The sequence below is a fragment of the Lissotriton helveticus genome, chromosome 5_1 (genome assembly GCF_964261635.1).
Source record: "Lissotriton helveticus chromosome 5_1, aLisHel1.1, whole genome shotgun sequence".
Taxonomy (NCBI): domain Eukaryota; kingdom Metazoa; phylum Chordata; class Amphibia; order Caudata; family Salamandridae; genus Lissotriton; species Lissotriton helveticus.
Window position 1 is genome coordinate 1,459,283,758 of NC_136065.1, and position 13,116 is coordinate 1,459,296,873.

The 13,116-nt window shown below is 44.1% G+C and overlaps 1 protein-coding gene and 1 pseudogene across 1 annotated transcript in view; both read right to left on the bottom strand.

Moving 5' to 3' along the window:
• The window catches only part of KCND3 (potassium voltage-gated channel subfamily D member 3), a 1,064,259-nt gene that overhangs the window by 809,245 nt on the left and 241,898 nt on the right, over positions 1-13,116 (bottom strand). The window lies entirely within an intron of this gene.
• Positions 8,032-8,395, bottom strand: LOC144753648 (large ribosomal subunit protein eL31 pseudogene; annotated as a pseudogene).

A 13,116-nucleotide genomic window follows, 5' to 3' on the forward strand; every position in this document is an offset into this window, starting at 1 on the left:
AATATTGTACCGACCTGGCTTAAGAGGTAGAGAGGTGCGCACAGTCTCCACACCAGGTGGGGATGCACAAATCTTGCCACGACTAGTCGAGCACCAATTAGCGGGAACAGTGCTCCTGCTACAAACATGCCACACTGAGTCACCATCTTTATTATGAAACAATTACTTAGGTGCAGTCAAAAGAATGGAAACTGTTTTAAAGTGCCACTGCGGCCTAGATGACAGGATTAAATAAAAAACAATTAAAAGCCTTTTTATCCTAGCTTCGCGGTCCAGAGAAAGGAACACTGATAACAATGGATTTGTCCAGCAACTAGCCCTGACCGAGAAACTCTACCTGTTTTGCAGGCCTTCATGCTTCCTGTTGAGAGAGCCGACATATCGATATTTAATCTGCACTCCCTTTAGTCTTGGAGTAGCGTCACCAAAGATTTAGGATTGCCCATCTACATTTCCTCACCCTATAGCGCCCATCTGATCATGTCCGAGACTCCCGCGAAAATCCAGGCTACTGTGTCAAACAAGTGAAAGCCCAGGGGAGGGAGGGGCACTGGGGTGGCACCGACATGGTAGATGGTGGCAAAGTGAGCAGGGTAAACCTCCCGTGAAAGAAAAGTCAGAGCAGCAGCAGAAACTGCTGCAACTTCAAAGTATTTTTTTTAATTATAAAAGTGGGCGCCGTGCACATAAAAAGAGTTAGGCGCATTGCGCCCATGAATTGACTTGTATGTTTTACAATAGGCTCGCATAAACAAAGGCACGCGGCCACCATTCTCAACAAGCATTAGTAAGGTAGCTCATTCGATTAAGCAGATGCTGTAAATACGTGGGCGCAATGCCAATGATTGTACTTCATTTGCACAATAAGCACCATCCCGGGATTTTTACTGGGGAGGTTAATAAAACTAAAAGAAGCCAGAACTTTTAAAGCAGTTAAAGAGAGCAAGAGACACAGAAAATAAATGTTGTTTAAAGATTAAGACAAATAAGAGTTCAAGCACCTATTTGTATACAAAAAAAAGCAGTAAGAAGCCGGCTGAAGGCAAATTTGTTCAAAATTTTAAATTTACCCATAAACATTGAAAATTGCAATACGGTTTGCACTTTGTTACCAAAAACCGTAGTTTAAACGCTGGCTCATGTAGCTGAATTAATAAATCCTACATTACTGACATTGGTTTTCTAGAAAGTAACGGAGCCTAAAAGTCTGCCATAGTGTTAAAAATCACAGAAACCAAGGACTCAAGGAAACCAAGAAGAGTTGTCTGTGAATAAGCCTCCTAGTTGTAATGATCAAAATCTTTCAGTCAGCCGCATGTGTGAAATGCAAATCGGACGCGAGAGAAGTCTTTTATCAGGAAAACGGCAACTTGTTTGTGGGTGAAGGGGACACGGGGAGCAGTGGGCGGTCACCCTGGGAGCACTGCCAGGAAATGCCCAGCTGGTGAAAACTGTATATCCCACTTATTGTAAAATCCAGTTGTTAAGTTCCACCCAAAAACTTTGCACACGTTTGACCCAGTGTTGACCCAGGCCGTGATAGCTTAAGTGTGAAAAAGACACTGCAGGTTAGTTCTGCATTTAGATATTCCAGCTTTCAAATGCCTGGGAACTTTGGTAACATCTGCATCACCCCAAAATGCAATATATACTCTTGGGCAGGACAGGGGCCTAACCGGACCGTCGCCAAGTACCGGCTGTGGCAGAGGAAATTCACACGGGTGAATGAAGGGGTATCGGTAGGGGCTAGTTGGGGGCAGAGTAAAGGGCTGACGTCAGAGGGCAGGTCTGTGGCCAGAGAGTGGGCAAGAGAGAGCAAAGGCGTAAAGGCAGGAGCGTGTACGGGGCAGCGTGAAGGGCTGACTGCACACTGAAGCAGAAGCACACAGGCATACCGCCGTGTGTAGACAGAGCAATCAAATGCGCTCATAAGGTTCACGTACTGGGACAGACCCTATTCTTCAAAGTGGGTATGAGTCTTGGTAGGACAACATCCAGTGATTCTGGACAAATAAATCACGTAACCTCTCCGTACATAAGAATCAATGTGTCCTTGTGCAGAGCAACTGATTCCTCAGAGTAAAGCGCTCTGATACCTTCGGGTTGGGTTTGTGCTCTATTAAAGTGCACAATTAAAAAAAAACAAAAAAATGGAGACTGAGTTTAAACAGAAGAACTCGTAAGGAGTGGGGGAGGCAAAGATAATGGATGTGGCGTAATGGCTGGAGCCGACGTCTGTGAAGGTGGGGAACCGGGTTCAAGTCTCAAAATACACAGCTGCCAGTGAATGAACATGGGTGGCACCACAATACCCTAGCACAGCAGAGCATGCTGGAGGAGCGCGCACCGAGTGCTGGCAATACAAGTGGTGGTGCTGGTAAATTTCAGAAAAGCAGTGAGGCCTTCGCAATGGAGTGCGATGGGTGGAAGCAAGGGATCATGGAATGAAAGAAGGGAACTGGAGAGGTGAGGAAGGAAGGAAGACAGGAGATGCCCTTTCATGGACCTGATGGTGGCTGAGGTGTGGGTGCCAGCTCGAGAGGTAGAGATTCCACATGGCACTGCTGTCTGTGTGCCAAGCCTGACTATGTTTGCCGTGTGTGGGTACAAGGCAAAGATGGAAGGATAGAAGCGCGGATGGGAGTAAGTGAAGAAGAAAAAGAGGTGGCGAAGCAGGAAGTGGGATAAACGTGCTGGGAGGAGAGATGGGGGGAGGGGGTCTGGAGGCCTCGGAGCACGAGTGTGAGGGCTGGGGAGGGGGAGCACAGGAAGAGGGGAGAAAGCCTTTGATGCAGCAGGGGGCGGAGCGGATACCTTTAAAGAGCTACTGGCGGCACATGAAGTGTGAAGCAGTGGGGGGGAAGCTCTTGGAGGCAGGAGCAAATGGTAAGGGGAGGAGAAATGCAGCTGGAAGGCTCGGGCAAGCGCGTGCACGAGGACGTGCACTTGATGAAAACCTCTTTTTGATTGAGAGCTTAGTTTAGCTCTTGGTTTCACCCCAATAGGGCTCGCCTATTATATCCCTGCGGGATATTAATAGGCGAGCCCTAAAAAGGTGTTATTTGTATGGAAAGCCCAGTCTTCCTATCCTAGTAGATTGGGTGTAGCGTCACTATCTAGGTGTGTTTTCCGCAATCCTTCCAAGTTATAGCGCAGTACTTTTTGACATAAAGTGATACAACGTAACGCAAAACAGCCCAAAGTACTAGCTACCCTGAGAAAAGGGAACCTTTCCAGCACAAAATATTTGTAGGCGCTAGAAAGTAAATACCCTTGTGATACTTTGCATGACTTTGCACCAGAGCAAATGTTTAATGAACTTGGACCATAAAGTAAACGCCTGCATAGCTCGAATATAGTATGAATTTGCATATGCTCCTGAATACACAATGAAAGTGCTGCAATTGTTTTCATTTCGGAGTAGCACTGGGATTGTACTTTTCTTCAGAATTTTACAGCCCCTGCATAGACTTGCTTCAACGATCCTCCCAATATTTCAATAAAAGGATTGATTGGTTGGAGGAGAATGCTCTGAGTGGGTTTGGAAACATCTGTTCAAACTGCACCACACATTTCTGTGAACCTATCTCGAGATCAGGAGTTCAAGATTTGACGTCTACGTTATTGCAGCCGTTTCAATTTTCTCATTTCTTCCTGAAAATGGAAAGATGGCTCACAAATAGATGTAGGAAAGAAAGTCATATGAAACGGAACAGTTTCTTTCAGCAAGATTTAATTTAAGGGATTCTAATGTTTATCTCATGTTACGGTATTCCACCCATCAAAGGAAGCGGGCTGCTGATGGCTGAAGGCTTAAGTGATATTGTTTTGTGCGACTCGTAAAATTTAAGAGCACGCTTTTTCTTTTCACAGTGAACATTTGGTTTATAAAAAATAAAACATTTTGTGTTTCCATACATCCACAGAGCTCTCAGCCAGATAGTTATAGCATAAAACCCCTCAGTAGTATTTTATTTCGATTGGCTATGGCCGACGCACGTTGTTTTATATAATGTCATGCAAATTCACTTTACAAGCCAAGTACACATTGCATTTCCAGTTTTCAATTTACATTCATTTTATCTATGTCAGAAAGATAAACGGTTTTGTCAACATTGCACTGACGTGAACTTGCAAAGCTCGGGTTTGTACTGATGTGGTGAAAATAGACCTTACGCAGCATAACTGTCTCTGGTCCTAGAGCGGCATAAATCAGACATTAAGTGAGCAGAATTCAAAATTTATAACCGACTATTTTTATATTTAAGTAACCGCCATAGTGGTGCCCTTTTGTGATCACCATTTTGCAGTTCGTTTGACATGAGCGCTGAAACCTTAATCTATCACCCTAACTTAATGGTACAGTCTGAACTTCCAGTAGCGGCCGGCACCCCTTCCCCCCACCCCCGGTAAGTGTAAGGGGGAGGGTGGGATGGGATTATACATGTTTTTTAAAAAACATACCTAAGCGGCACGTCTCTCTGTCGTCTTTCCTCAGAACAGGAAGCAGGCAGCCAGGCTCCCCTGACCAATCACAGTGCTAAGCACCCTAGCTTCCCTGACCAATAACAACGCTGCAATGCAACGTTGTGATTGATCTAAGCACTGTGGTTCAGCGTTCAGCCAGAGACCGGGGGCCTGGGCATGTTCTTCACACAGGCTGTAATGCACCTTGCATGGAGAACATGCAAAGTGCGCAATGACTCTTTGGTTGGCCTGAGAGGGTTGGCCAAACAGTCACTGCGCACTTAGAAGGGTGCTACCACTCCTCTCCTGCCCTGCGAGCAGAGCAGACATGCCCCTTCGCATAAAGCTGCTGCAGAGGAACAAAATAACATGATAATAACATTACGGCATTATCATTTTATTTTTCCTTTCTTGCACTGGTACAAGGCAATCGGGTGATGCTCCCCCGCCTTAGCGGAGGAGCCGCCAGAGTTGATGGGCGAATTCTTCAGGTTCTATAATCGTACCTGTGAGATGTGGGTACTGGTGATGCAGACTCCAGAACTATTGGCAAGAGACCATGGCATTTTATTGAGGTAGTGTCTTAAAGACAAGTGTATTTCTATCATCATAGTGGAAAGGGGCGTAAACCTCATTCAATAGTCTTATCCCGTCGGCTAAATTTCTGCAGTGAGAGCAGAGAAATATTATTGCCTTTAAAACTTTCTAAATTCATGATGTAGAAAGCACCATTCCTTGCCGTCTGTGGTGGGATGACTGCCAAAAAAGGTGTTCACAAAGGGGATGTGGAAGAGGTAAAATGTGCTCAACCCGCCATATTTTACTGCTAGGGAGTTATTCCACAAGTGTCCACATACACGGCTACCCAATGCAAACGGGTTCTGCTTTTAAATCACGTGTAACATCAAGTGAGACCAAGAATATGGGCAAACTTTTGTTGCTCTAATTCTCTTTAATTTTTTTTAGATGAATGACCCAATTTTGAACCCTTAGCTTACTGTACTTCAAATTTCCAAAATAAAAATTGCCAGTAAGTTGTTTGCATTGCCGTGCGCCATCCCATTAAGTATTAATACTTGACTATAGGAGGCAATTTTAAGTGCATAAGAATGTAACATGTTCTGGAGAGAAGCTGTGTCTGAAAGCACCACATCTTCAGGAAAAACACATTTAATGGTCGAGATGTTGTTATTGTAGGTTATGTTTTTCTATGGTACATTGTGTGGTTTTTCTTAGATTGCAGTGAGGAGTAAAGAACTTTGAATAGATGCAGATGAGATGCATGACCCTTTCTAAACTGCACAGTCTTTGGCTGGGGTTGTGTTATCTTACGTGGGTGGGCCACAGTCTTTCGCTCCTAAGCAGACAATGTAAGATAATCCTTTCAGCCAATCAACTGTTTCATATTTGTTCTACCAAATCGTCAGTGTATACAACCATGCCTCCATCTTCTTGGGCTATTTGCCTTCATATCGGATAAGGAACAGTTGACTACTCTGTACATCATTTCATTGGTTCAGAGCTAGGGCACTCCGTGTCTCTCTAAAACTTTCAGAATTAAATAGGGATCTGAATATAGAGCAGAAAGTCTAGATACTTAGCCATGCACTCAGTGGCATAGCTAGGCCTTAGCCCTCCCGTGGCAGCCCCTGTGTTTGCCGCCCGTGGCAGCCTGATCGAAGAGCGGGGGGCAGCGGTGGGCTGCAGCCGCGGTCGGTAGGGGAGTATCTGCCGGGGCGGTGACGTGGGAAGGGGAGGGTCAGGGTGGGGGTTAGTAATGTATGGATAATGGAGGTTTGCAGGTAAGTAAACATTTAAATAAATCAAATGAATTTCGTTGCACGCACTGCATCCGCAAATGCAATGCAGTGCGCGCAACGAAATTCGTTTGATTTATTTAAACGTTTACTTACCTGCAAACCTCCATTATCCATACATTACTAACCCTCACCCTGCCCCTCCCCCTCCCCACGTCACCGCCCCACCGCGGCTGGTGGGCTGGCGATTAATGCTGCCACGATGGCTGCAGGGAATTGTGGGGGGAGCGGGGTTTGAGGGGTGCTGCCGATTCTTGCGGCCGTGTCTGCTGCAGGTAAGAGCCCCCAAAATGTGTGCCGAATGGGGCAGTCCACCCCCACCATTCCCCCCAGCTATGCCACTGCATACACTTTAAAAATCAATGAAATATATAAACAAAATAATAAAATAAGTGCTACAATAGTTATCGATTTTTTTAGGATAATGTTCACATTAATATTGAGTTACACCTTCACTGCACACAAAGTATTTGCTTTTTTATTTGAAAAGCGTATGCAAAACAGCATTGCAACAGGTATTATTCTTACATCAGTAAATGGTGCCTAGTTTATTTAGCTCAGAAGGATAAAAGGAGGAGTAGGCCCTGTCTCAATTCGCCCCTGTGACCTGCAGTTTGGACACAAATAAGCTCTGACAAACATTAAATACGTTTATCAAACGCATTTCCTGAAGGGTCTGGTGTGCATGCTTATTAGTTTCCATCAGTGTTGCTTTCTTCCTTGAGTAAAATGCTTTCATGTCTGCAAGGCCCCCAGAAAGTAGACATGCGCACCAAGGCGAAACCGTACCGTTTATTTCCTCTATCGCTACACAAACACACAACCTACTCATGTTATCAAACGGAAATGCTGGAGTATGCAGCCATTACAGCTGGTTTACACTTCTTAGGCAAGACAGATGCATTTTTCTCCATGCTTGCCATGAGGTAAACAGGAAAACAACAAGTGCATTTGAATTATTTTCCCTCTCTGAAATTTTATGCCAACAGCAATAGCTACACGTTCTCATCAATTAGGTTGATATGAGAAATAGCCAAATAAGTATTTGGAATGCACTGAAACTGGAGAGCAGATGTTCATGTGCATCCTGTGTCTAGGCCAGGGACGTAGGGCAAGCTCCTGCTGACACCAAGGAAGCTCCCTTTGGGCCTAAGCTCTATGTATTTCCAGGGGTATGGGAATCCTCGTGCCCCCTCCACAATCTGCTTGTGGGGAGGCATCAATTTAGGTTCCACCTTAAGACAGCGCTGTGTCTGTGCTCTATTGAGCATTGTCAGTGCTTTGCATTGTGCTGCATGCAGGGGGCCGACTGGCCTTTACCTCTGTGTCTCTGACTGCAATAAAGGCTTTGGGCCACTTTCCTGCTGTTTTGGGACCTCCTCATTAGGGTTGTTCACATACTGTCTCACTAGATTCATTAAAGGTAAAAAAAACATACTCACAACACTTTTGGCGCTGCCGCTCCTGTTTAAACACACACTGACTAGGGGTGGGTGGAACTCGCAAAGATGCACTCCATGGAATTCCGCTGAGTTACATGAAAATGCCGCGAGAATACACGTAGTTTCACGAATGGGTGGAAATCAGCATGTTGCACTGCTCATGCTGATTTTTTACTGGCAGGAGCTTGTTCCACACCACAAAGTCAGCGCGAACTGCACCACGCAGTGTGCCAGAGGGGGCTCCTTCTTTGCTGCCTCTTGAGTAGAGTTTCTACTCTGATATTTTATTTCAACACAGGATAACTTTAGTTTTCATCAACGTTGACTGTCTGAGGACCTTTAAATGTGGTGACCGGTACATAAGTGTCCAATGTCCATTGCTCATTGGGTGAATCCTCATGCGTTTCGTGGATAGGCGCACACGTATGCGGTATGGAACATTCCTGATTCCTTTAGCCCAAACTGCTTTGTTCAGCCTGGTGTCTATGCACTGCACATCTGAAGTTCCCATTTCCTTAACTGCAAATTTACGAACTGCTTTCTGAGCACGAGGCGCACGCTATTTGAAGCCAACTCCAAGGATTTGTTTGTGGTGTATTCCCTGGTAGCCACCTCTTTGTTGGAAGATCTGCCTTTCTTCTTCTCACCCCCTTTCTTAGCAGGAACCATATCGAAGCAGAGTCAATGATGGAATTTCTACTTAAGCAGCAGCATCCTCACTGCGAATGGGCCCGAGTGCTGGCGACCGTCCGTGTTGAGAAAATCCTACCAGGTGCCCTCCTAGCACACAAAGATCATGCTAGGGGACACCAATATTCTAATTCTCACTTGCCAGCTTACTGTTGGCGAGCCGTGCATGAGAAAAAACTCTGCCACCTGGCAGAGGTTTGCCAGAACTCAGTGATAAAAGCATAATGTGGAATGTGGAGTGGCCAAAACTCCAGTAACATCACCAGCGGACAGAATTTTTCACCCACTCCTCATACTGACCTCTTGTTGCACCAATGCACTGCTAATGCTCGTAGTGTGCAAGACCGCCAAGGGATATCCACAAGCAGTGCATAATTTGTAAAAAAAAATAAGTGCCAGGGCTCAGGTCAAGAGGCCTCTGCAGCTTTCACCACCCATTGCCACTGCCAGCTTTGCCAATGACAGTACCTACACAACTACTAACCTGCACACTGCTACAAGTGTGATAATTCAGCCTATTCCAGGTTCCCAAAGCTGTAAAATAGCTTGGGCAGCAGGTATAAATTGTTTTTAATGCATACTGAATTAATAAACAATTTCTGTTCTGTTGATCTCTAAATTATACAAAAAGCGCCACCACGTGGCAGTTGTCATAGGTGCCGGTGTCAACAATTAAGTGCTGGTGTCAACAATTAAGTGCCAGTGCCAACAATGAAGTGCTGTGCCGACCACAGGAAGCCACCGGCTCAAATTAAGCATTGTCCACAAGGACCCTTCATTGGACGACTAGCCCAGGCTGATTGAGGCGTCCAACTCTGCTCCTGGTTGGATCAGGGCAAAGGAGCTCACAAACCCACTTTAGGCACTATAACATTTGGCCCTTTCATGAGCTAACCGCCAGTAAATGCCACAAATAATACAATGAAAGCCCAACATTTATTAAGCTTTCCCTCTTGTGGTTTTCAAGCTAAAATCGGTACTACCCCTTGTAAGTTCGTCCGAGAAACAAAAGATTGTCTACATTCACCTAGTTTCAAAGTTACTAGGCAAACGATTTTACAATGAACACAGGAGAAAATGGAACATTAATCTAAGTGTCAACTTGCACTCGCAAGGAAATATGGATCTTCCACAAGACTGATTATGCACACCAACAGAAAGAAGAAATGAACAAATAAAAAGGCCTGAAACACCACTAGAAGGACAATTGTCTACATATCGCGAAACAAAGGTTGCGTGGGGAGCCAGAGAGCCGCCCAGAGGGGCAACTGCCGTATTCGCTGTTGGATGGTACTCTCACTCACAGGAGGAGTGGTACATAGCAGACCTCTTTCATTTTGTGAAAAAAAGCCCCCTACTCTGAGTGGGTGTGCTATGAATGCGTGGCCACATTTTATTCCCCCACTTTAAAATGCCACCTTCCAGAATTGTAGCGACAGATTCTGTACTCACAAAGTCGGTACCTTTCTTCGCACCCCACAGCAGTGGCATAAGGCTAGACCTGCAGAATGTGACGAGGGCCCCTCTAGTCTTCCATATCTCATAGATATTCATTGGCTTTGGGCTGAATAACAACCCCTTGAGTGGTTGGGGGCCCCCTGCCCCGCAGAGCCCTGCATTACATCCCTGAAGCAGAGACCTGTGGGAAATCTGGCCGCGTACAGGTTGGCAGAGAGACAATTAGCCCCAAGCAAATCATTCTCCAGGTTCACAGACATTAAAATTCTGCTTCGCAGAGTCCATTATCACAGAGAAAAGCATATAGGTTTAAGAGCAATCATAAAAATATAATTACATAGGTATCATTACATTCCGTAGCCGCAGAATGTTCGAAAAGCTGAATACACATTTAGTCAGAAGTAAAACAGTGGCACAACCTTTCCTGCTCATTTCATCTCGAGCAGCTTGTTTATTTTTTAACTGAGCAGTTTTCTCTCACTTCATTTGCATATTTTCCACAATATGTTTATTTTATGTTGAATGCGAAGGGCTCTGGTTCCAAGTTCAAAAGCACAAACGGCAGTGAGGCTGTGAGAAATGCGACGCATCCCTTTCACATTAATACCTCTCAAGAGTTAATGAAATGACCTAGGAAGCCTTGCTGGGTTGTTTCATTTACCCCGGGCTTCTTTGTTACGTACAAGTGGTATTTCATTTGCAACTTTCAACAAGTTTTCAAAGTATGCTGTTAAATGTGGACACAGTTATTCCTACAACTAGGCACAGGCGAAATGTCTGTAACGCCGGTGAAATCTTTTGTAATTTTACTATTTTGACGTTGTGCATGTTATACAAATATCACAAAATGAAGCTATTAGGTCACATTGTGCAATTACACGCAGTTTGTGGCAAAAATGTAGCCCAAGCACACTAGAAAAATGTAAACGACCAAAACGCAAGTGGCTGGCTTTTTTATGCTATATTTTTTGCATGCAATGCATCCTAATGTCTAAAATGGATGCAAGGATGCATTGAATCTGGCACACTCCTATTACAAAGGCAAGACATATATTCTTTATAAGAAAGAAGAATAGAGAAAGCCACAATAGTTTTGCCTAGATTGAAAAGTAATTGGAATGGTTAATAATAGGTAGGCCGGTCAACGAACAGCAAAGTGCAGGACCTCAAACTTGTGGTAGCTCTACAGCATCAGCCAGTGTTTAATTTGTTTAAAAAAACATACAGAGGCCCAACGTTTTTTATAGACACTCTCTGCCAACACTGATGAACTGCTAAACGCCAGGGCTGCCAAATACCAAGATGGCTTCATCTTGAATTCATCTCATGCCTCTTTCTTTCACCGGCCTACACTTCCTACCTATTTATCACACACTTTCGGGTTCTTTTTCATCTTTGCTTTACCCTTTTGTCACTGTTTTCCTATCTTTTTCTTCTTTTCCTTTGTCTCTTTTTGCCTTTTGCTCTGGGTCAAAGTCCAATGATAATGGCTAATTCCGGTCCACAAAAATGAGTGCCAGTGCCCGGCACTTGCAACCAACAGCATGAATTAAGCAGTGCCACCAGGATGTGCCACACAATTGATTGTTGTCTATGTTCCAATGTGTATGGGGTGTATGCAGTACAAACTTAACCATGCACCCCCGCAAATGTCTGCTCTTTAGCTTTAGTCAAGTTATAGGAAAAGTGGATGAAGTACATAAGTGCCACAATGCCAGTTAAAGTATGCCACTGTCTCTAAGACAACAGCTACACACCCTGCATTAGCCCACTAAACTTCATATGTCTATACTGAGGGCCAGCTTTTCTGTAATCCTGCTATGACGTGCAGGGAGGACATAGTACCACCGTCCTATGGTGAAGAGGTTCTTACAGGTCTATATACATTTCAAATAACTATGATAACAACAAGGGAAACAATTGTGACCCAACAGGTGTTTCAAACCAAAATCCCAAGAAAACGGTAATTAATGGGTGGTTCTTGCCATGCTTCTTTTACTTGAAGAAATGTCAAAGGGAGAGTAGGGCCATGTGAAAAGATGGTTGTAATTGATCTTTGTCCTTTGTTTTCAGAGATGTTATTGACACAGAAGGCATATGTTTGCTGTATGGTATTCCGCATCAGTAACTGCTCAAATAATCATTGCGGAGCAGAAACACATCAGCAGTCAAATATATTGAAAACCAATGTAAACAGACGAAAAGGAACATTAGATCAATCTTTCCCTTACAAAAGTATTCCTGCATACTATAAACTCGGCATCCTCTGTACACTCACACCACTGGAAATAATGCAAAATTGAAAGTAGATTGGATGTCATTGTTTCAGTTTTCACATAGTCTTTGTAGAAATGATTTCTGTTGGCATTGATCCTTTAAAATAGAATATGATCCTAAAGGTTCTGATACACATTAAAGATATTTAATTTTGTGTATGAGCAGAATGTTTCTGATTAAAAAAAGAGAATAGAAGAATAAGGCATAAAGCCTACTGGTGTGAGCGGCATTCGGTAATGCTTCCTAGCACTGTGCGGCGTATGCAAGCTTCAATTCTGAAGAAGGGCATTTGCAGCATACACATGTGCTTTTGCCTTTCTAGTCACGTGGTACTCCGTAACCCCTGCTGTGAATTCACTAATTGACAGCTTACTCTCTTTATTCTCAATAGACCGATGTCATGCTTTTCATAATAGATATGGTGTCCTGACCCTCTCACCTTTACGGGGTCTGTAGACAAACCCATTAGTGTGTTTACTCCCCTTACCAATGTATTGTTATATTCTGTAATTGCAATATTCACAGCGCTCCCATGAACCATGCCTTTCGGGCAAATCAGCTCCATACAAATTAACACAAACACACACACCTCAGTACACTTGAGTAAAATGTCATGTGTGCAAGCCCAGAAGAACCCTACTATTAACTTTCCATGTACATCCATCCATATGTACATAGAAAAAACACTTGCTACTCTTGATGGGAGAATACATTTTCTATGTATCCCTTATTTTAGTTAAAAGACTGAAACCACCCCCCTAGCAATTCATTTAATACAGTGGAAGTCTTCATCCAAATACCATTTGGAAAAATACCTGTACACATCTCTTCATCAGCTAAATAAACGGCAGTGGGGAAGAGCGTAAGTCATACCGTCTCTTGTAATTTAGGATCCAATCAGTGACACGCACCCTTTGATGGAATGGTAGAAATATACCGACATGCACTCTCTTTGACACAATACC